At 44.7% G+C, this 24145-nt stretch overlaps 1 long non-coding RNA gene across 1 annotated transcript in view; it reads left to right on the top strand.

The window, feature by feature from the left end:
• Nucleotides 1–14904, top strand: part of LOC142923758 (uncharacterized) — a 142392-nt gene extending 127488 nt beyond the window's left edge. Inside the window, exon 3 of the long non-coding RNA XR_012940824.1 lies at nucleotides 14805–14904. This is a non-coding gene — a long non-coding RNA (uncharacterized LOC142923758). The remainder of the gene's footprint in view (nucleotides 1–14804) is intronic.
• Nucleotides 14905–24145: the final 9241 nt, after the last annotated feature.

Here is a 24145-nt window from a genome sequence, read left to right as displayed (position 1 = left end):
TGTCCACAGAAGCAATCAATCAATCAGATTCCAAACTCTCCACCATGGCCAAGACCAAAGAGCTCTCCAAGGATGTCGGACAAGATTGTAGACCTACACAAGGCTGGAATGGGCTACAAGACCATTGCCAAGCAGCTTTGTGAGAAGGTGACAACAGTTGGTGCGATTATTCGCAAATGGAAGAAACACAAAAGAACTGTCAATCTCTTTTGGCCTGGGGCTCCATGCAAGATCTCACCTCGTGGAGTTGCAATGATCATGAGAACGGTGAGGAATCAGCCCAGAACTACACGGGAGGATCTTGTCAATGATCTCAAGGCAGCTGGGACCATAGTCACCAAGAAAACAATTGGAATACACTACGCCGTGAAGGACTGAAATCCTGCAGCGCCCGCAAGGTTCCCCTGCTCAAGAAAGCACATATACATGCCGGTCTGAAGTTTGCCAATAAACATCTGAATGATTCAGAGGACAAATGGGTGAAAGTGTTGTGGTCAGATGAGACCAAAATGGAGCTCTTTGGCATCAACTCAACTCGCCGTGTTTGGAGGAGGAATGCTGCCTATGACCCCAAGAACACCATCCCCACCGTCAAACATGGAGGTGGAAATATGCTTTTGAGGTGTTTTTCTGCTAAGGGGACAGGTCACCCCATCAAAGGGACGATGGACGGGGCCATGTACCGTCAAATCCTGGGTGAGAACCTCCTTCCCTCAGCCAGGGCATTGAAAATGGGTCGTGGATGGGTATTCCAGCATGACAATGACCCAAAACACACGGCCAAGGCAACAAAGGAGTGGCTCAAGAAGAAGCACATTAAGGTCCTAGAGCAGCCTAGCCAGTCTCCAGACCTTAATCCCATAGAAAATCTGTGGAGGGAGCTGAAGGTTCGAGTTGCCACACGTCAGCCTCGAAACCTTAATGACTTGGAGAAGATCTGCAAAGAGGAGTGGGACAAAATCCCTCCTGAGATGTGTGCAAACCTGGTGGCCAACTACAAGAAACGTCTGACCTCTGTGATTGCCAACAAGGGTTTTGCCACCAAGTGCAGAGGGTTCAAATACGTATTTCCCTCATTATAATGCAAATCAATTCATAACATTTTTGACATGCATTTTTCTGGATTTTTTTGTTGTTATTCTGTCTCTCACTGTTCAAATAAACCTACCATTAAAAATATAGACTGATCATTTCTTTGTCAGTGGGCAAACGTACAAAATCAGCAGGGGATAAAATACTTGTTTCCCTCACTGTATATGTGCTTTCTTGAGCAGGGGAACCTTGCGTGCGCTGCAGGATTTCAGTCCTTCACGGCGTAGTGTGTTACCAATTGTTTTCTTGGTGACTATGGTCCCAGCTGCCTTGAGATCATTGACAAGATCCTCCCGTGTAGTTCTGGGCTGATTCCTCACCGTTCTCATGATCATTGCAACTCCACGAGGTGAGATCTTGCATGGAGCCCCAGGCCGAGGGAGATTGACAGTTCTTTTGTGTTTCTTCCATTTGCGAATAATCGCACCAACTGTTGTCACCTTCTAACCAAGCTGCTTGGCAATGGTCTTGTAGCCCATTCCAGCCTCGTGTAGGTCTACAATCTTGTCCCTGACATCCTTGGAGAGCTCTTTGGTCTTGGCCATGGTGAAGAGTTTGGAATCTGATTGATTGCTTCTGTGGACAGGTGTCTTTTATACAGGTAGCAAGCTGAGATTAGGAGCACTCCCTTTAAGAGTGTGCTCCTAATCTCAGCTCGTTACCTGTATCAAAGACACCTGGGAGCCAGAAATCTTTCTGATTGAGAGGGGGTCAAATACTTATTTCCCTCATTAAAATGCAAATCAATTTATAACATTTTTGACATGCGTTTTTCTGGATTTTGTTGTTATTATTCTGTCTCTCACTGTTCAAATAAACCTACCATTAAAATTATAGACTGATCATTTCTTTGTCAGTGGGCAAACGTACAAAATCAGCAGGGGATCGAATACTTTTTTCCCTCATTGTATGTGAGGAGTCTGTGGGTCGCAACAGCACGTACGGCTGGAAGTAGGACATTCCAGACTAAGAGGGTTCATAATGGCCGTGTCAACGAGACTGAACCAGCCAGCACAACTCACTGCCAATAACAGATCACGTAATTCACCCTTAAGCAATTGTTCAATCAATTAATTGAATCACTACAATTAAAATCAAAGAATATCCCAGAACAAACACTTCGCACTCTCCTCCGTCAGCCACCTGCATCCACAATAGAAACGCATCAGTCCAGCATTGGATAAAACCTGGTGTGGGAGGTATGGGGGGGGCGGCTTACACTTGCGGTGGACAGCAGGGGGGTGGCTGCATGCAGTAGCAATCGCAGATCAAGCGGTAGAACTTGTCATCGACTGCCATGCGCCAGGGTAAGGGGCCTCTCCTACACCCACACACATCACACACCGAGCGGTACACACGTCACACCGAGGAGCACGCACGTCACACACCGAGCAGGTTGCACAGGTCTCCTTTATCAAGACAAACGTGGAGCAGATTACACCTACTACAATACGCCTTTCACAATGCCCCCCTCTCCCCCCCCCTCCAGTTTATGGGGGGGCACGGGCCTCACTCCCCCCTTCGCGTCAGCCCCTACTAATAAATGGTCCGGTTGCATTGTGAATGCACCACTCGAATGACGTGCAGTCCCGTGGCGCACTGTAACGGGCTCATGATTTACTCAATACAATTCAACGTAAAAAAATAAAAACGATCCCAAGACATTATTTAAAATAAAGTATGGCCATCGTGTGTCAGCATCACAGGCGAAAATTGGCATGTAAAAAAAAACTTCACTGCGAATCACTCAATTGGGATTGCTCGCAGCAAACAGCACTTGACCTGCTTGCAGGTTAGGTGCTGAATAACCGTGTGTCACACAGAGAACAGTTGCCACTGAGGGTGCCCTTTTCAAATGCTTGATGAGATGTGATTATCGCGTGTAAATGTGCACACTAAAATAACCAAAAAATTATAAGCGAACTATTATCGTTTCAGGTGGCAGGGTGGTGCACCGGTGATCTTTGACCCTCGCAACAAGAAGGGCCTTGGTTAATTAATTATCCAGTTTGCTCACATAGCTAGAAAACACACAATCACAATGTAACTGGGTATTGGCCAAGCATCCCAATGCTAAAGTTACCTGCAAATTACTTCATTGGGATGACACTCGGCAGCAGAGCCGGATGATGGCATTGCTGGGGCCCTATGCCATTGTCAAGTTTAAGAGGCCCCTTCTATGAATGCCTGTATATTTTTGTCAGCAGAATGAAAATAACTGCTTTGGAGAGTCTTTTTTTCTCACCGATCTTTATTTATTAAGCAATTATGTTAAAACTCGAAACCTCGTGTCCATTTCTTGTTTCGTATTTAGAGATCCCCCCCCCTCTCTTAATGCGAGGCCCTAAGCTGCAAGTGTGGCCGGTGTGAGCTCGCCTGTGATGAATCACACATATAATTGTGCACTCTAATTTTCTATGGGTGGCCAGGAGAATTTATTATTATTTAAGTGAATGCAATGGTGATCAGGGGATTGGATCCAGAGCCCCACCTACACAGTAGAGTACAATGGAACGCCCACAATACAGATTTGATCTGACCTGCGGATTGAGAAATTGAACTGTTTTGTGACGTGGAGGGTGTTTCTGAACGCTATTATGACCGACCCGTCCCGACGGGAGGAGAGAGGACAGGGTGGACCGGCTGCATGAGCTTACTCTCCGGCACTGCACAGCACAACATCGCCTCCCTACTGCCAAAATACTCGGCAGGACCCTCCTGAAAATGAAAGTCTTCAGAATCAGTGAGGCCTGTCCTTGGGAGGACAGGCGTAGTCTTGGTCGTCACAAGCGAACATTTGTTTCTCCACATTAATTTGTATCCCCGGGTTACCATCAGGGCTGGGCGCTGTAAGCTTAGCTTCTGAGATCTGATGAGACTGGCCGTTTTTTAAAAGGTAATTTCGGCATCTGGAGCCCAAGCATGCAACAACTTTATGCAACGTCTTGGTTATTTTGGTAAAGTCACGTAGAATGGAAATAAAATTATAAAAATAAAACATAATAAAAAATAAAATTCTCACGACGTTTCTGCCAAAACACAAGTAGCCTTCTTCAGGCGAAGGAACAGAACTGTCGGGACGACAGCGCTTCAATAACTGCTGCTAAGATTCGCAGCGTCTTTTAAGCTTGGTGGGAGAGGTAAAGTGCCTTGACAAAGGAGTTTACATATCAAACAGGAGAATTTACCATTGAAATCGCTGTGTTAAAGTGTTGGATCAGCAGGGTGTTAATGTCAGAAATAAGCATGTATCTGGGAGATTAGCATGATGTTAATGTGAGGGATTAGCATGTGACTGGTCACGGAAATAGCTATGTTAAAGTCAAAGTTTCCATCTCAACAGAGGCGTTTAGTATATGGACGCTAAAGGACTGCAACTACCCAACTATAATACAATTAACCGATGTGAAAAAAACTAAGTATAAACTACGTCAATATAATAAATGTGCTCAATATGTTCTTCAATATGTTGATCTATAAACATAAAGTAACTGTGTATACACTACACTATATAATGAATACCATATAGTAAACGAATTAATAAAACTAAAATATAAACTACATCAATGTTATTCTTAGTTTTTTCGGTAAAGTCACGTTGAAGAGAAACAACAAAATAATAAAACATATATAAAACAATAAAAAAATTCTCACGACGTTTCGACCATAACTCAAACGGTCGTCTTCAGGTGTGTTTGGTTCGCATAAATTTATTTTTAAACGGCGCATTTATTTATTTATAAAAAAACGTTAGCGCCACGCGCAGCGATTTGGCAGTTTACCCAGGACTAGTCCATCTATATTCTGAAAAGAGGAGGGGGGAGACGAATTTTTTTTATAATGTATGCTGTCTGAAAGCCACTGTAAGCGTGAACAATCAATTAAGAACTGAAATGGTTTATCAAATCTTTCCAATGATTGCTAAGATAGAATCCATCTTCTCAGTTGAAATTGTCTCTGTGCTTGTATATGTGGATAGCCTCATGAACGAATCTCTCATGGAAGCCAGATGGCTTACAAAGAACCTCTGTCTTGGAAAAGTCAATGGCATGTGACTAATGAATACCATATAGTAAACTAATAAAAAAAACTAAAATACAAACTACATCAATGTTATCAATGAACTCTATATACTCTCCATCAGCTGAGCTACTAACAATAAGTCATTATACATTACAATGCCATATGGCGAAAAAATGGGTGGCGGTTTTTTCCTTCTTTCCAACGTTAGCACCACGGAGAGCGACGAGCCTCGTTCAGACGGACGAGTCCATCCATGCTCGGAACGGAGGAGGGGGGAGAAACAGCCACGATGTGCTGCTCTGTCCTGTGTTGCGTTACAACCATGCCATAAACTAGACTACTATACATTGTAACGTTATACCTTCCAATCTAAACTACATTGTATAATATCGTATACACAGCCCAATGTAAGCTCGAACATTATGCATTATATTTATATGTCTTCAACTAAACTTTTTCCTACATTACACGACTATACACCGTAATATACACTACCATAGACAAACCCACCCTTGAATTACACAATGCGTTACTTTACACTACCCTATACTTTAGACTGTAAAATGTTAGACTTGTAATATTACACTATGTATTATTCTACCAACCCTACTGTATACCACACTGCTGTATATTCACAATACAATTACGATACTATATATTACCTTATTAATTATGTTAAACATTACAATGTTATACTATTTATTATTATATAACATGCTATAAACCATACCATTGACCGTCGTGTGAAGAGGCAGTGCCAGCGAATGGACTGCAGTCTGAATGTCACCATAAAATACAATCAATTAAGAACTGAAATTGTTTATAACGTCTTTCCAATGAAATTTTGATTTAAAGCTTTCGTGACTGCAGTAATTCATATTCTTAGTTCTTTCGGTAAAGTCACGTTGAAGGGAAACAACAAAATAATAAAATATATATATAAAACAATAAAAATTCTCACGACGTTTCGACCGTAACACAAACCAATTCCTCGACCACATCAATTCCATACACCCAGCCATCAGATTCACCATGGAGGTCGAAAAGATGGCAAGCTACCCTTTTTGGATGTCCTAATTAAAAGGAGACCTGATGGTTCAATGAGCCACTCTGTCGACAGGAAAGCTACGCATACGAATGCTTACTTAAAACCGGATTCCCACCACCATCCATGCCAGAAGAACTCCCTCATCAAGACTCTATAGCATAGAGCCCAATGCATTTCCGACCAGTAACACATTGCCAGTGAACTTAAGCACGTACACCAAGCTCTCAAGGCTAATGGTTACTCCGACTACACAATCCGCAAAGCCATCACTCCAGCCATGAAGAAGGATCCTCTTGAGGAGCCATTCAAAACCATCACCTTACCCTACATTGCGGGGGTCACAAAAAAGATCTCCAAAATCCTGAATAAACACAAGATCCAGGTCCGATTCAACACAGTACATAAAATCCGTGATCTGGTTCCGTCTGTAAAAGTGGTTCCAGACATACAGTACCCGGGCATCTACAAACTAAGTTGCCTCTGTGGTAGCAGTTACATTGGAGAAACCAAACGACATATCTGGGACCGCATCCGTGAACATAAAGCAGACTTGAAACACGGTAGGACGAGCACCTCAGCCGTGGCAGATCACTGTTATAATTCAGTGGGCTCACATGACATTGACTTCTCCAAGACGGACGTTCTCTGCAAGTCATCCGGCTACCATGAGAGATTCGTTCATGAGGCCATCCACATATACAAACACAGAAACAATTTCAACCGAGAAGATGGATTATGGCTTAGTAACCATTGGAAAGACGTTATAAACCATTTTGGTACTTAATTGATTGTATTTTATGGTGACTTTCAGATCGCAGTCCATTCGCTGCCACTACCTCTTAATACCTTTCACACGACGGTCAATGGTATCGTTTATAGCAGGGGTGTCCAAACTTTTTTTCCCGAGGGCCACATACAGAAAAATATACGAAGGATTGGGCCTCTCACTAGACGTGAGGTATACTGCCTCACTTCTCATGCACTAATATTGTCAAAATCAATCAAATGCAGGTAAATTACGTTTGATTATTGAACATGTTTGAAGAAAAAAAGCCTCCATCATAGCTCTTCATTAGTAGATTTTAATTTTATTATTTACAAAAAGGTTGGCAGGTAATTCTCTCAGTGACAGCCTCAGATTGGTTCTTAGGGTGCTGATCCCCCTTCATTGTCCATATGAATGGAGAGACAAGAAGACAAATAGGGGATGTGGATATTTCAAGCTTATTACACAAATAAATTATTGGGCTTGTTAACACATCAACTAACGTTTGTTAAAAAAATTGTCATCAACTTTAATTGACTGAATTTATGAAGTAATTGGGCTTATTAACAAATGAAAACGGTGTGTATATTTTAACTCACCTGTAATGGGAATAATGTTACGCTCAGTGGGAGCAGTGATGCTGCGCTTTGGTCTGAAGGATAGCTGGCAGGTCAGGAGTAAGTTTGGTGGTTGAGATGCGAAGGACGTCACGGAGATGGCTGTCGGTCGTTCTGGTTCTCAGCCTGCTTTTGTTCAGCGTTAACAGAGAGAATGTCTGCTCACATATGTTGAGCCGAACAGACTCATCATTCGTTTTGCATGGCGTCTCGTCAGAGGAAACTTGGCCTTTTCCAAACTCCGGTAGAAGTCAGGTAGGGAGAGAAGCTGATGCTGATTCTTCAGAGAATCATCACACTGAATTTCGATCAGTTCTAATTGCAGACTCTCCTCCACTTCTTTTGCATCCATTGAAAACGGAGCTGCAAACAGTGTGATTTCCTTCTCAATGACAGAAAAATCTTGGAAGTGCTGACTGAATTCTGTCATGAGAGATGTGATCACAGACACATATTCTCCCATTTTTGCAGAGAGCTTGGCATTTGGAAATGCGCATTGATTTCGGTCAGCGTTGGGAAGTGCGCTACATTGAAGTTGCGCAGTTGTGACTCGAAGAGACGGAGCTTCGCACGGAATGCTTTCATGTGCACATACAGCTGTGGTACCAGCTGCTCTTTGCCTTGTAGTCTCTTGTTCGGGGTGTTGAGATGATCAGTGAGATCAACTAAAAAAGCCAGGCCTGCCAACCATAAAGGGTCAATGATCTCATGGAGAGGTCTGCCCTTTTCTTTCAAAAACTTGTCGATATTTGATCTCAGGGAATAACACCACTGCAGCACGGAGCCGCGACTGAGCCAGCGCACTTGAGAATGGTAGAGTAGGTCCCCGTATTCAGCATCGACATCAGAGAGGAACGCTTGCAATTCTCTGTGGTAAAGCCCTCGGGCCATAATTTTTTTGACATTTTTCACAACTGTGTTCATCACATCGCCAAGCTGGATTATCTTGGCACAGAGGGCTTCTTGGTAGATGAATAAGTGCATTTTAACAGTCTCACCTCCGCTCTCCTGCACCTTGGCACTCACTATAGAAGCCATTCCTTTGCGCTCGCCTGTCATTGCTGGAGCCCCATCCGTTGTAATTCCACTTAGCTTGTCCCATTTAAGTCCAGCCTGGTTAATTGAATCTGACACAGCTTCAAAACATATCCTTCCCAGCTGTTGTCCCCTTTAGACTCCGAAGATCAAGCAGTTCCTCCGTAATGCAAAAATTCTCATCAACTCCCTGCAAAAAAATTAACATCCGTGCAGTGTCCGTGGCATCTGTGCTCTCATCACATGCAATCGAGTAAAAATCGAAAGCACAAGCTTTATCTGACACTTGCTGTTTTAAGTTAGCCGACAAGTCTTCAATTCGCCGCACAACCTTATTTCTGGACATACTAACATCGTTAAAATCCTGCATTTTCTCCAGGCACATTCCCACGACTTTAGTGAGGCACTGTTTGATGAAGTCACCGTCTGAGAAAGGTTTCCCGTGTAGGGCAATGAGTTGAGCTACTTCATTGCTGGCTATTGTTGCATTTTCTTGAGCTTTGTTAGCATGGAAAAAAAAAACCCTGCTGCTGCGTTAGCAGGCTAGCTTGCCATTTGCTTTACCTTCTCTCTCCGCTCGGCGCCAGTGTAGGACGTGAAGGTCTGATGTTTCGTTTCATAATGCCGTCGTACATTGTACTCTTTCATCACGGCAACACTCTTATTACAAATCAAAGAAACACACTTCCCCTTGGTTTCTATGAAAAAAAAATTCATTTTTCCACCGAGTCTGAAATTTTCTGCACTCGCTTGCAACCTTGCGTCTCTTCGGTTCCGGCATTTCTGGTGACCCTGAGCAAATGTTTTTTTCGATTGCTTGCTTTGTGGAGACGCTGCCTTGTTCAAGACAATAGCGCCATCTAGTGTTTAAATTAAGAAATGCAATACAGTGGGCCATAGTCCATTATATTTTTAAACTTTGATACGGGCCAATTAAAAATGGATGGCGGGCCGCAGTTGGCCCGCGGGCCGTAGTTTGGACACCCCTGGTTTATAGCATGTCATATAATAATAAATAGTATAACATTGTAATGTTTAACATAATTCATAAGGCAATATATAGTATTGTAATTTTATAGTGAATATACAGCTGTGTGGTATACAGTAGGGTTGGTAGAATAATACATAGTGTAATATTACAAGTCTAATATTTTACAGTCTAAAGTATAGGGTAGTCTAAAGTAACGCATTGTATAATTCAAGGGTGGGTTTGTCTATGGTAGTGTATATTACGGTATATAGTTGTGTAATGTAGGAAAAAGTTTATTTGGAGACATATCAATATAATGCATAATGTTAGAGCTTACATTGGGCTGTGTATACGATATTATACAATGTAGTTTAGATTGGAAGGTATAACATTACAATGTATAGTAGTCTAGTTTATGGCATGGTTGTAATGCAACACAGGACAGAGCAGCGCATCGTGGCAGTTTCTCCCCCCTCCTCCGTCCCGAGCATGGATGGACTCGTCCGTCTGAACGAGGCTCGTCGCTCTCCGTGGTGCTAACGTTGGAAAGAAGGAAAAAACCGCCACCCATTTTTTCGCCATATGTCATTGTAATGTATAATGACTTATTGTTAGTAGCTCAGCTGATGGAGAGTATATAGAGTTCATTGATAACATTGATGTAGTTTGTATTTTAGTTTTTTTATTAGTTTACTATATGGTATTCATTAGATAGTGTAGTGTATACCCAGTTACTTTATGTTTATAGCTCAATTTATTGAAGAATATATTGAGTACATTTATTATATTGATGAAGTTTCTACTTAGTTTTTTTCACATCGGTTTATTGTATGATAGTTGGGTAGTTGCAGTCCTTTAGCGTCCATATACTAAATGCCTCTGTTGAGATGGAAACTTTGACTTTAACATAGCTATTTCCGTGACCAGTCACATGCTAATCCCTCACATTAACATAATGCTAATCTCCCAGTTACATGCTAATTTCTGACTTTAACACCCTGCTGATCCAACACTTTAACGCAGCTATTTCAATGCTAAATTATCCTGTTTGATATGTAAACTCCTTTGTCAAGGCGCTTTACCTCTCCCACCTAGTTTAAACGACACTGCGAATCTTAGCAGCAGTCATTGAAGTGCTGTCGTCCCGACAGTTCTGTTCCTTCACCTGAAGAAGGCTACTTGTGTTGTGGCCGAAACGTCGTGAAAATTTTATTTTTTATTACGTTTTTTTTTTCCATTCTACGTTACTTTACCGAAAGAACCAAGAGGATGAATCCCTGCAGTCACGAAAGCTTTAAATCTGAACTTTATGCAATTAAAAATCATAGTGTAAGATAAGACTACAATCGTTGCCTGCTGTGAGGATCTTCTGTACTCAGGGCCCCGAATGTTTGTGGCAAGTGAAAGTTTGTCTCAGCAAAATATAAGATTTCTCACAGTAGCATACCGTATGACCACACGTCGCTCTGCACCTTGTAGAGCCCATGGAACATGCTTTCTGAAGACATCCACTTTACAGGCAGAGGCACCTAATGGACATGACCGCATGGCCACAAGCACAACAACAATACGTTCAGTAAATTCAGTTCAGGCCGATGCATCGCAATTCGTCATACGTTTTTTGCGTCAGGCCACATTCATCTGGCCAAATTAGCGTCATCTAGCCCTCCACTACTCTGAAGGGTTAAATGTGTAGTGACATCACGGGATGTCACTGTGTAGTGCCGGCCCTAGAGAGGCACGGCGTGCGGTGTATTGACATCGCGGATACCACTCTGGTGTGGGTGTAGTACCGGCCCTAGAGGGGCTCGGTCAGCGCTGATTGATCCCGCTGGATGGCATCACGCTTGGCGTGCAGTGCCAACCCAACAGGATAGGGTGTGGGAGTGCCGGCCGTAGGAAACGGGTTACTAAATGCTATGGCACTCTAGTTGACCCGAGAGGACACGTGACCGGTTAAGTCTACAAAGGGGCCCCAAGTGGGGGCTAGGGGTGGTCACGTGGTCGGGGTCCAGATCCTGCTGTTCGATGATTCTAGAAGGTGGTCGTGGCCAAGGGCGGAGCCAGCCACGCCACAGAGAATATAAGCCGGGTCCCCCAGAGGGACCGGCGTTGTTGTTCATCCTGAAGAACCTTTGTCTACGTCTACGTTCTACCGAGTCTCCAACACATGGACTGGGACCCGAGCTGTGGTCCCGTTCTGTCGTAGCTTGTCATGTTGTAATTAGTGTAGTTAGCCTGGTGGTCGCCACCACAGGTTGTTATTCTGGGTCAGTTACCCCGTGTACCACATGGGGGGGGGGGGGAGGAAGGGGATTTGTGAAATTGCCCCATATTTTGAACTGTCGGCAGAGCAGGGAGATTGAATCCAATTGCCGACCTCTGGATTGCAAGTCCAGGGTGGGAGAGCCATTGCACCACCGTGTGTGGCAGCACCCCCCACTCTTTTTTTCTTAGGGACTGTGCAAAATAAAATAAAAACATTGAGTACAATTAAAGTGATGGGCCTTCCATTCCGATGATGGTGATGACATTGGCGATACTGATAATGATGCTGATGATGCTAAGTAAGGTGAAGGACTCACTTTGCCCTTCACCACGTAGTTGGGGTCAGTCTGGACGTTCCGTGCCAGCCCAAAGTCGCAAATCTTGGCGATGTGTCCATGCGTTTCCAGCAAATTCCTCGCGGTGGATGCACTAAAAAAAGAAAAAAAATCCCTGTGTGGCCTTCAACAAACTTGGGGCAACTTCTGTGAAGGTCGGCCACGGTACACGACGGGGTGGGTGCCCAGCACCACGCTCGGCCGCCTTTGTCTCCCCAGTGTAGATGTTTACACACCGCACCAGGTACTCATTTGAGACTGAGTCCATCTGGGGAGGCCCAAGACCGGTTCAGATAATTGTCACTGGTGTTGGCCGTGAGCGGGAATCGAACTCTGGACATTGGGTTCGTAGTGCAGTGAACTAACCACTGAGCGACCACTCGCCACCCAGACAGACATATTAAGGGCAACAAAGACGTGCACCACAGACACAGTCACATACAAAGACACAGTTAAACACGCACAGTCACAGAGACACAGTTAAACATACTCTTTGGTTCTTTCGGTAAAGTAACATAGGTATAAAATAAAACAAATCACGACGTTTCGGGCGCAACACAAGTGTCCCTCATCAGGTGGGAAAGCATGATCTGCTGCTGAGGCAGACTGTTTTAAAAGGTTTGAAATAGGTGTAGCCCAAGGGTCATAAAGAAGTGGGCGGGGCTAGTGATGTTAATGTGAGAAATTAGCATGTAAATGTAAGATCGGAGAGCGGCCTCCTCGACGAGGGCTTCAAATCAAGACAGTTAAACATGCGCAGTCACACATGGTCAAATTGAAACACAGAGGTGAATTTCCGGAGGTTCTTAAAGATGGTCAAGGCCCTGTAGGGATAGAGACAGACAGGCACGGAGATACATACAGAGAGACAAAGAGACAGGTTAAAATCATCACGTATTTTTATCATTATGTTCCACCACTCTTTTAACCGAGGAGAGAGGCTCACTGCTGATTCACTCCTCTCGCGACTCACGTTCTTGTGAGCGAGGAAGGCCATACCGCTCGCGACCTGCTCCGAGAAGCTCGGGAGGTTGTCCACCCCGGATGGAGTAGAGTCGCTCACGATCGCTTCTCTCTCCGACGACGACGCGTCCCAGCCTGCGGCGCACAAGGAAGCCCGGACGATTCAGAAATGCCCTAACTATAGAGTATCTATAGTAGATCATCGATTATTCGGCGGCTACAGGGGGGAAGGGGACGCCAAATTTTTTAACAACGCCGGATATTCACTACATAATAATTTTAAAAAGCTAATTTTTAGCACATTCTTGCATAGCATTGTTTTTAAATGTTGTGAATGTTTTGTTGTCTTTTAAATTAGTTTACTATATGAAATTGGTGTGAATAAACATACAAATACACAGAAATAAATATCCTACTGTAAAATGTAACCTATTTACTGTACCATACTTACCAATCCAATCTCGAAGACTCTGAATGGAGTGATGTATATACGTGCAGTATTGTCATTTTTTTAAGTTGTATTTAGTGTATAATGTACCGTCTGTAATATTTAACACTGAAATGAAGTCGGTGGCCGCTCTGGTTAATACCGCGGTCTACTTTGCAGTAGACACAGTTAGAGCGAACACGTACATGATTAGAAAAAGAGAGTCGGCCAAGTGTTGTGTGGTGTAATTACCCAAATTTGAGAAATTTACTCGCAAATTATTCCATCGGGGAAGCTGCCTAATAACATCACAAACCCACTTGGCAGGGTAAAGCCCGCTTGCAAGGCTGTGGCTGCACAGGGGCAGCTGCCCCCAGTCCATGGAAACTGGTACTGATGTAGTTTACGAATCGCCATGGGCGGCATGGTGGCACATTGGTAAGTAACCCTTGCGCCTTGCAGCAAGAAAGCTGGGTTTGATTCCCGACTCGGGCGCGTTTCGGCGTGGAGTTGTCATCTTCTCTCCCCCTGTTCGTCAGAGTGTGTAAGTGCAATGAAGTGTTTGAGTGAGTGTGTGAGCGAGTGAGTTAGCGTGAATGTGTGAGTGTGTGAAGATTGTATGTTCTCCCCCTCTTCTGGGTCTCCTCCGTGTTCTCGAGTTTCCTCCCATAAGTAAAAAAAAAATACCCAATACAACGAGTCTGGCATTGGGCAAAACATCCCAATACTGAAAAATCACCTGCAAATTACTCAATTGGGACTACACAGTGACGGCAAAAACTTCGCAGGACCCTCATGAAGAAGTCTTGAGTTTTTGCACAGTAAACAAATGTAATAATAAATCTTGACTTAAAGCTTTTGTAACTGCAGGAAGACATTCTTTGGGTCTTTCGGTAACGTCACGTAAATAGGTTCAAATGAAATAACCAAAAATAACAAAAAACTACACGTTTCGATCACAACACAAGCTTTTGTCATCAGGAAGAAAAAAAGAGAGGGGGACAGCTGCTGAGGCAGACAGTCTGCCTTATCTCAACCGGTGTTGTGCCTATCCTAGGTAAACTCTGTCTTAAATGAGTACCTGGTGCAGTGTGTAGACATGAGCACTGGGGAGACAGAGGTGGCTGCATGCGCGTGGTGCTGGCCACCCACCTCCTCGTGGGCCATGCCGCCTAACAGCAGCACAGTCTGTTAAGGCTTATTTGGGTGATCTTCATCTTTGTTGTACGCTTGTGCCATCTTGTGTGTCCGCTGTCACAGATTCCAGGCTACAACCCTCCGGAGTCCACCCCATGGGGCTCCCCTTCTCCCCGGCCCAAAAAACCCAGACAGTACTCGTGCATCATGCATGCGGTGTCAGCAAGAGGTAAGAGGTGCATGAGTGGGCACACACTCTGGATTTTACATCTGCAGAGTTAGTTAAGTGTACATTGTGCTCGCAAGCAGAGGTGAACAATAAAAAAAAATCAGTGGCGGTTATGAGAAACACTACCCTGAAGTAACGGGCGGTTTGCACTCTGAACTTGCAATCCAGAAGTTACTGGTTCGTTTTCCCATCGCAGCGTTTGAAACAGTATCGCAATTTTCTTAAATTTACAATTTTTACCTTTCCAACCAGTACAAACAGCCAGGTGAGGTGTATAAGCGTCACTATGTATGAATAGTTTAGGACATCTTATGCCCACTTCTTAACCAGCCAAAACACTGACCCCCTTGTGACGAAGGTGATTTCACAAAAATATTGGTTACTGACTCGATGGTGTTTATTGACTAACCACAAAACACTGTGATCCATTCTGGTATATCTCAAGATGTTCCGTGATCCACCAGAAAGCTATGAACAACAGTTACCCGGATGGATTTAACCGAGTAATACAACACGACAGACATGCCAAGTGCTAGTGCGATCTATTGGTAGAAAAGTTATGTTTTTAATCCATGAATTCTTAGTCAGGGATTCTTATTTGCCATCGACTATGAGGATTATTACTTTATATTAGAGGTGTTTGTTCTTATTTGTCCTGAGATCCACAACCACCATTTTTTGCGATCATCCACCTCTGAATCGCGATCAACATATCGGCCACCACTTATCTAAAGTTCAAAACCTGCAATTCTGCCAGACTTGGCCTGCAGGAATGGGCCTTTAGGGCGGCCACTCAGAGGGCAAAACTCTGTGGGGAATACAAGCAACAGCTTCGTAGGCTGTGTCTCCACTCTCACAGTCACAAAGCGTAATTGTACATGGTGATACCTGCACGGGTCACGTGATGGATAGCCAATTGAATGTTTACATCGCGAGAGGATTTCCTGCAAGGCATGTTAGGTTTACTTATTCTTGTGAGGAGCCGTTTACGTTATGAAGGGGTAGGGATGAGCTGCATAGAGCAAAGTGAATATGAAATTCCCCGAGCTGTTGCTGTTTAAACCGTGGTGGGTTTAAAGGAGACACGAGGTGTTTTACGCAGCAGACCCCCATCGGCCTCTGTGTGAACACACAAGGAGTGTTTTTGTTAAGAAAAATGTCGGGTTGTCAGAAAATTGAAAGGTTTGTTTTCAAATGCGCAGTTCAATTTCGTTAGAGCTACTATTTTCCTTTAGACGTGCAAAGATAATTTATGACAAAAACATTGACACGTTTGCAAATTGTTTTGTAAATGGTCGTAACTTTGCTCACGTATATACTTGGGCAATAATTCTCAACAGTGGTAAAAATTTAAGCGAGTTGACGTCTTCGACACTTTGTAAATGTCTTTCAACTTTTTTAGCTGAATCGTATATGTACAAGCATAAACACGTAATTAGTTCTACGCATTTATATACAAAATTAAACCGATTTATTTTCCATGCATGCTCTGTTGTCTTGGTTACTGTAAGTCGTTACGTGTACCACTGCTGGATGAACATCTCGCCACGTTGTGTTGTTGGACGTCAGGTTTAGCTTGACCATACTTCACCATGCTGGTCATTGTTGGATGATAATAATATCCACTTGTAACGCGCCACCGCATGGTATTCGCTTGCTCTCGAATAGAGAGTTATGTACCGCCGTTTCACATGCAAAATCGATTCTCAATCCCTGGGCCAACTTGCTCCTGATTAACATTCGATTTGCCACGTTTAGATCTCGGAGGTGATTGAATCCGCGGGCTTCCAGGCTTGTTGAGCCACTCAGAGGAGGAATTAAAGCAAATTGTTTCCAAAGCAAAGCGTGAGCTCGAATGTTTGTCCGTGTTCTCTTCAAACCACCAGTTGAAGGCTGGCCTCTGCCCACTTCGACCGTGCGGAGGCCCTGGCCATCGGGGAGGCCCCCTGGCCCCCGTGGTGCCTCACCACAAACGTGGGGCCCGGTGGGCCGCGTCGACTGCCGTGACCGCGTACAGGCGGTGAAACTGCCACACATGAACCATAATACCTTGCTGATCTCGTGTCAAGGAGAATAAACCAGCAGACCTTCGTTAACAATGGGAATGATCGGTAAGGGAACACATTGGGCTCTACAGAGGCACTCCACTATTATACACCACTACTCTACAGTACACATTGGGCTCTATGGAGGCCTGTCGTTAATGAATTACTCGTTAACATGGGGTGGTCGTTAAGAGGGGTTCTATTATATATAACAAGTTTAAATATTTAATAAGTTAATAGAGAGTACTCAACTGAGATGGCGGATGAGTTTGCTAAACTCACAATACAAAGGCCACTGTCCCAGCCTCTGTGGTTGGACCATCTCTAGCTCCACCCACCTACCTTGATGCACCTATCTCAGGCCTATATAAGACCTTGTCTCAGCAACTTTCTCTCTCACCTGACCTGAAGACGATTGCTTGTGTTGCGATCGAAACGTCGTGATATTTGTATTATTTTTTATCTACGTGGCTTTACCAAAGGACCCATAGAATAGAATCATAAACAGGTTACGTCCTCTACATGGACCCCCCCCCCTCATTATTAATAATGAGCAGGTGACGTCCTCCAAATGGACACCCCCCTCCATTGATAATAATTAGCGGGTGACATCACTCCACATGGGAGGGGCGAGGTGCCTCCTCTCCCCTCCTAAGCGTCAACTTATAAACTCACTACAAAGGCAGAACCCTCACGTAACGCGATCTCCATAACGCTATTGTAAAAAGGACGTCATGATGAACAAGGGATTATAACCTTTAAATGAAATAGGTCTGTCACCGCGGCCTTACAAATTGCACACAAATGGATGCAATGAATATCACTTCGCGGTCTGCTTTGCGCTTGCAAGTTTCAGATTTACTGCAATACACCCATGCTTGGACGGGCAAAAGGCTAGTAAACAAATAATCCCCTCGCCCGCTCCCCACCACGATATCACACAATGATATAGTACTTCCTTGTACAGTATACCCAATAACGACCAAATCTAATCCCCATGATAGGTAAATTGATATACAGAGCTTGCCGGCGATAGGTCTAAACCACGAACTATGAACTCGTGATATTCAAGGGTCTCCCGTATTTGGAGTTTGCATGTTCTCCCCATGGTCACGTTGAGATAATGACTGCTATGAATTTTCACATAAGCCACCTCGTTGAGCAATCATATGTGGCCAGGCTGCTTCTGGAAAAGAGCTATATATCTCAGTGGGCCTTACCTGGTCAAATAAAAATAGGTTGCTTACAGGAGTTGAATGGATTGCCACATCACAGGGATGTGAGGAATCGCAGCATGGAGAGGGCTTCATCCAGCAGTGGATTGAGTGTTCTTGTTGAAACGTGTGTATTTAATATTTCTTTGATGTTCTTTTAGTCTCGTGCTGATCATTCGTCCTGTTTGCCCAACATAACATTTGCCACAAGTGCAGTTAATCCTGTACAAACCTTCTGTTGATAGCTTAGGTAATACATATTTTATACCAGAAGTCGAGTTCAAGAAACATAAGTACGTTTTTATTTCAACTGAAATATATATACATATATAAATATACATGTCCATACAACCACGTCTCAATGTCTATGTCTGGGAGAACACGCTAGTTTCTCCCTCTGCGGAGTCTCCACCACTTTTCTTTCTTCTTGTTTCCCAGCTCCTGGTCTTGGTGCTCCTTCCCTCTGTCTCCTCCTCGTTCCTTCTCTTCTTCCTCATCTTTCTCCAGCTGCCGTGTGCAGCACATGAAGCTCCAAATTGCCCAACGCCAGAAACTGTTCTTTCTCTCTCCCTTAGAAGATGGGATGTGCTTAATCTCTTTCTTCTCTTCCTGAACACTCTCTGCCCTCCAAGGTTGCTCACATCTTCCTTCCTCATTCACCACTTCCTGCTTTGTATCGTCTTCAATCGTGTCGACCTCCTTCAGCTCTACCTCATTTGCCTCTAACTCAATAGCTCCTACTTCTTTTGCGTCTACCTCTATTGCCTCTACATCATTCGCCTCTACCAAAATCGCCTCACTCTCCTCCACCTCAATAGCCCCTACCTCCACTTCTACCTCAATCACCTCTACGTCATTCACCTCTAACTCATTCGGCTCTACCTCCATAACCACCTCCTGCTTGGCCTCTCCCTCAATCTCCTCTACCTCTTTTGCCACTTCCTGGATGGCATCTACTTCATATGCCTCAACCTCATTTGCCCCTTCCTGCTTTATCTCCTCCACCATGTTCTCAACTTTTTTTGCCATTTCCTGTTTGGCCTTTAGCTCATTTGTGTCTACCTCATTGATCAAGACCTGCATGGCCTTTTCTTCGATCGTGTCGACCTGAATTGCCTTGACCTGTTTCACCAATTCCTGCTTTGTATCTCTCTCAATCCCTTCTACGACATTGGCCACAACCTCTTTCACCACTTCCTGCTTGGCCACTGCATCTACCTCAATCACCGCTACCTCTACCTCACTCGCCTCTAGCTCACTCGCCACTTCCTTCTTGGGCTCTCCATCATTCCCCTCTCTCTCAATCTCGTTTACCTTCATCTCTTCTACTTCCCGAACTTTCATCTCAATCCTTCGTAGCTTCCTATTCCTATGTTTCCTCTTAACACAATCCTCTCCCTCTTTCTTTGTCTCCACAACATTCTCAACTTTCTCCGCCACTTCCTGTTTGGCCATTCCCTCATTCCCATCTACCTCACTTGCCTCTACCTCTTTCCCTAAGTCCTCCTTGGCATCTCTCTCAATCCCTTCTATGACATTGGCCACTACCTCTTTCACAAATTCCTGTGTGGCCACTGCATCTACCTCAATCACCGCTACCTCTACCTCATTTGCCTCTACCTCACTCGCCACTTCCTTCTTGGGTTCTCCATCATTCCCCTCTCTCTCAATCTCGTTTTCCTTCATCTCTTCTACTTCCCGAACTTTCATCTCAATCCTTCGTAGCTTCCTATTCCTACGTTTCCTCTGAACACAATCCTCTCCCTTTTTCTTTGTCTCTACAATATTCTCAACTTTCTCCGCCACTTCCTGTTTGGCCATTCCCTCATTCTGATCGACCTCATTTGGCTCTACCTCTTCTGCTAATTCCTGTTTTGCATCTCTCTCAATACCCTCTATGACATTGGCTGCTATATCTTTTACCACTTCCTGCTTGGCCACTGCTTCTACCTCAATCCCCGCTACCTCTGCCTCATTCGCTAATTCCCGCTTGCCATCTCCTTCTAATACCTCTACCTTATTCAACTCTACCTCATTCATCACATCCTCCAAAGCCACTGCCTCAATCATCTCTACCTCAATTGTCCCAACCTCCACCACTTCCTGCATGGGCTCTCCCTCACTCCCCTCTCTCTCAGCCACCTCTTCTTTCACTGTCTCCAGAACTTTCTTCTTGTTCTTGTGTTTCTTCCTATTCCTACGTTTCCTCTGAACACCATCCTCTCCCTCTTTCTTTGTCTCCACAACATTATCAACTTTCTTAGCCACTTCCTGTTTGGCTATTCCCTCATTCCCATTTACCTCACTTGCCTCTACCTCTTTCCCTAAGTTCTCCTTGACATCTCTCTCAATCCCTTCTACGCCATTGGCCACTACCTCTTTCACAAATTCCTGTGTGGCCACTGCATCTACCTCAATCACCGCTACCTCTACCTCACTCGCCACTTCCTTCTTGGGCTCTCCATCCTTCCCCTCTCCCTCAATCTCGTTTTCCTTCATCTCTTCTACTTCCCGCACTTTCATCTCAGTCCTTCGTAGCTTCCTATTCCTACGTTTCCTCTGAACACCATCCTCTCCCTCTTTCTTTGTCTCCACAACATTCTCAACTTTCTCCGCCACTTCCTGTTTGGCCATTCCCTCATTCCCATCGACCTCATTTGGCTCTACCTCTTCTGCTAATACCTGTTTTGCATCTCTCTCAATCCCCTCTATGACATTGGCCGCTATATCTTTCACCACTTCCTGCTTGGCCACTGCTTCTACCTCAATCACCGCTACCTCTGCCTCATTCGCTAATTCCCGCTTGCCATCTCCTTCCAACACCTCTACCTTATTCAACTCTACCTCATTCATCACATCCTCCAAAGCCACTGCCTCAATCATCTCTACCTCAATCGTCCCAACCTCCACCACTTCCTGCATGGGCTCTCCCTCACTCCCCTCTCTCTCAGCCACCTCTTCTTTCACTGTCTCCTCCAGAACTTTCTCCTTGTTCTTATGTTTCTTGCTATTACTACGTTTCCTCTGAACACCACCCTCTCCCTCTTTCTTTGTCTCCACAACATCAACTTTCTTAGCCACTTCCTGTTTGGCTATTCCCTCATTCCCATCTACCTCACTTGCCTCTACCTCTTTCCCTAAGTCCTCCTTGGCATCTCTCTCAATCCCTTCTACGACACTGGCCACTATCTCTTTCACATATTCCTGTGTGACTACTGCATCTACCTCAATCACCGCTACCTCTACCTCATTCGCCTCTAGCTCACTCGCCACTTCGTTCTTGGGCTCTCCATCATTCCCCTCTCTCTCAATCTCGTTTACCTTCATCTCTTCTACTTCCCGAACTTTCATCTCAATCCTTCGTAGCTTCCTATTCCTACGTTTCCTCTTAACACAATCATCTCCCTCTTTCTTTGTCTCCACAACATTCTCAACTTTCTCCGCCACTTCCTTTTTGGCCATTCCCTCATTCCCATCTACCTCACTTGCCTCTACCTCTTTCCCTAAGTCCTCCTTGGCATCTCTCTCAATCCCTTCTATGACATTGGCCACTACCTCTTTCACAAATTCCTGTTTGGCCACTGCATCTACCTCAATCACCGCTACCTCTACCTCATTTTCCTCTACCTCACTCGCCACTTCCTTCTTGGGTTCTCCATCATTCCCCTCTCTCTCAATCTCGTTTTCCTTCATCTCTTCTACTTCCCGAACTTTCATCTCAATCCTTCGTAGCTTCCTATTCCTACGTTTCCTCTGAACACAATCCTCTCCCTCTGTCTTTGTCTCCACAATATTCTCAACTTTCTCCGCCACTTCCTGTTTGGCCATTCCCTCATTCCCATCTACCTCACTTGCCTTTACCTCTTTCCCTAAGTCCTCCTTGGCATCTCTCTCAATCCCTTCTACGACACTGGCCACTATCTCTTTCACATATTCCTGTGTGACTACTGCATCTACCTCAATCACCGCTACCTCTACCTCATTCGCCTCTAGCTCACTCGCCACTTCGTTCTTGGGCTCTCCATCATTCCCCTCTCTCTCAATCTCGTTTACCTTCATCTCTTCTACTTCCCGAACTTTCATCTCAATCCTTCGTAGCTTCCTATTCCTACGTTTCCTCTGAACACAATCCTCTCCCTCTTTCTTTGTCTCTACAATATTCTCAACTTTCTCCGCCACTTCCTGTTTGGCCATTCCCTCATTCCGATCGACCTCATTTGGCTCTACCTCTTCTGCTAATTCCTGTTTTGCATCTCTCTCAATACCCTCTATGACATTGGCTGCTATATCTTTTACCACTTCCTGCTTGGCCACTGCTTCTACTTCAATCCCCGCTACCTCTGCCTCATTCGCTAATTCCCGCTTGCCATCTCCTTCTAATACCTCTACCTTATTCAACTCTACCTCATTCATCACATCCTCCAAAGCCACTGCCTCAATCATCTCTACCTCAATCGTCCCAACCTCCACCACTTCCTGCATGGGCTCTCCCTCACTCCCCTCTCTCTCAGCCACCTCTTCTTTCACTGTCTCCAGAACTTTCTTCTTGTTCTTGTGTTTCTTCTTATTCCTACGTTTCCTCTGAACACCATCCTCTCCCTCTTTCTTTGTCTCCACAACATTATCAACTTTCTTAGCCACTTCCTGTTTGGCTATTCCCTCATTCCCATTTACCTCACTTGCCTCTACCTCTTTCCCTAAGTTCTCCTTGACATCTCTCTCAATCCCTTCTACGCCATTGGCCACTACCTCTTTCACAAATTCCTGTGTGGCCACTGCATCTACCTCAATCACCGCTACCTCTACCTCACTCGCCACTTCCTTCTTGGGCTCTCCATCCTTCCCCTCTCCCTCAATCTCGTTTTCCTTCATCTCTTCTACTTCCCGCACTTTCATCTCAGTCCTTCGTAGCTTCCTATTCCTACGTTTCCTCTGAACACCATCCTCTCCCTCTTTCTTTGTCTCCACAACATTCTCAACTTTCTCCGCCACTTCCTGTTTGGCCATTCCCTCATTCCCATCGACCTCATTTGGCTCTACCTCTTCTGCTAATACCTGTTTTGCATCTCTCTCAATCCCCTCTATGACATTGGCCGCTATATCTTTCACCACTTCCTGCTTGGCCACTGCTTCTACCTCAATCACCGCTACCTCTGCCTCATTCGCTAATTCCCGCTTGCCATCTCCTTCCAACACCTCTACCTTATTCAACTCTACCTCATTCATCACATCCTCCAAAGCCACTGCCTCAATCATCTCTACCTCAATCATCCCAACCTCCACCACTTCCTGCATGGGCTCTCCCTCACTCCCCTCTCTCTCAGCCACCTCTTCTTTCACTGTATCCTCCAGAACTTTCTCCTTGTTCTTATGTTTCTTGCTATTACTACGTTTCCTCTGAACACCACCCTCTCCCTCTTTCTTTGTCTCCACAACATCAACTTTCTTAGCCACTTCCTGTTTGGCTATTCCCTCATTCCCATCTACCTCACTTGCCTCTACCTCTTTCCCTAAGTCCTCCTTGGCATCTCTCTCAATCCCTTCTACGACACTGGCCACTATCTCTTTCACATATTCCTGTGTGACTACTGCATCTACCTCAATCACCGCTACCTCTACCTCATTCGCCTCTAGCTCACTCGCCACTTCGTTCTTGGGCTCTCCATCATTCCCCTCTCTCTCAATCTCGTTTACCTTCATCTCTTCTACTTCCCGAACTTTCATCTCAATCCTTCGTAGCTTCCTATTCCTACGTTTCCTCTTAACACAATCCTCTCCCTCTTTCTTTGTCTCCACAACATTCTCAACTTTCTCCGCCACTTCCTTTTTGGCCATTCCCTCATTCCCATCTACCTCACTTGCCTCTACCTCTTTCCCTAAGTCCTCCTTGGCATCTCTCTCAATCCCTTCTATGACATTGGCCACTACCTCTTTCACAAATTCCTGTTTGGCCACTGCATCTACCTCAATCACCGC

Source organism: Petromyzon marinus, unplaced genomic scaffold, assembly GCF_048934315.1.
Source record: "Petromyzon marinus isolate PM22_M1 ecotype Great Lakes invasive population unplaced genomic scaffold, UKy_Petmar_22M1.pri1.0 PM_Scaffold_7, whole genome shotgun sequence".
In the NCBI taxonomy this organism is placed as follows: Eukaryota; Metazoa; Chordata; class Hyperoartia; order Petromyzontiformes; family Petromyzontidae; genus Petromyzon; species Petromyzon marinus.
Note: the sequence above shows the minus strand (reverse complement) of the source record. Positions and strands in the feature narration are given on the sequence as shown.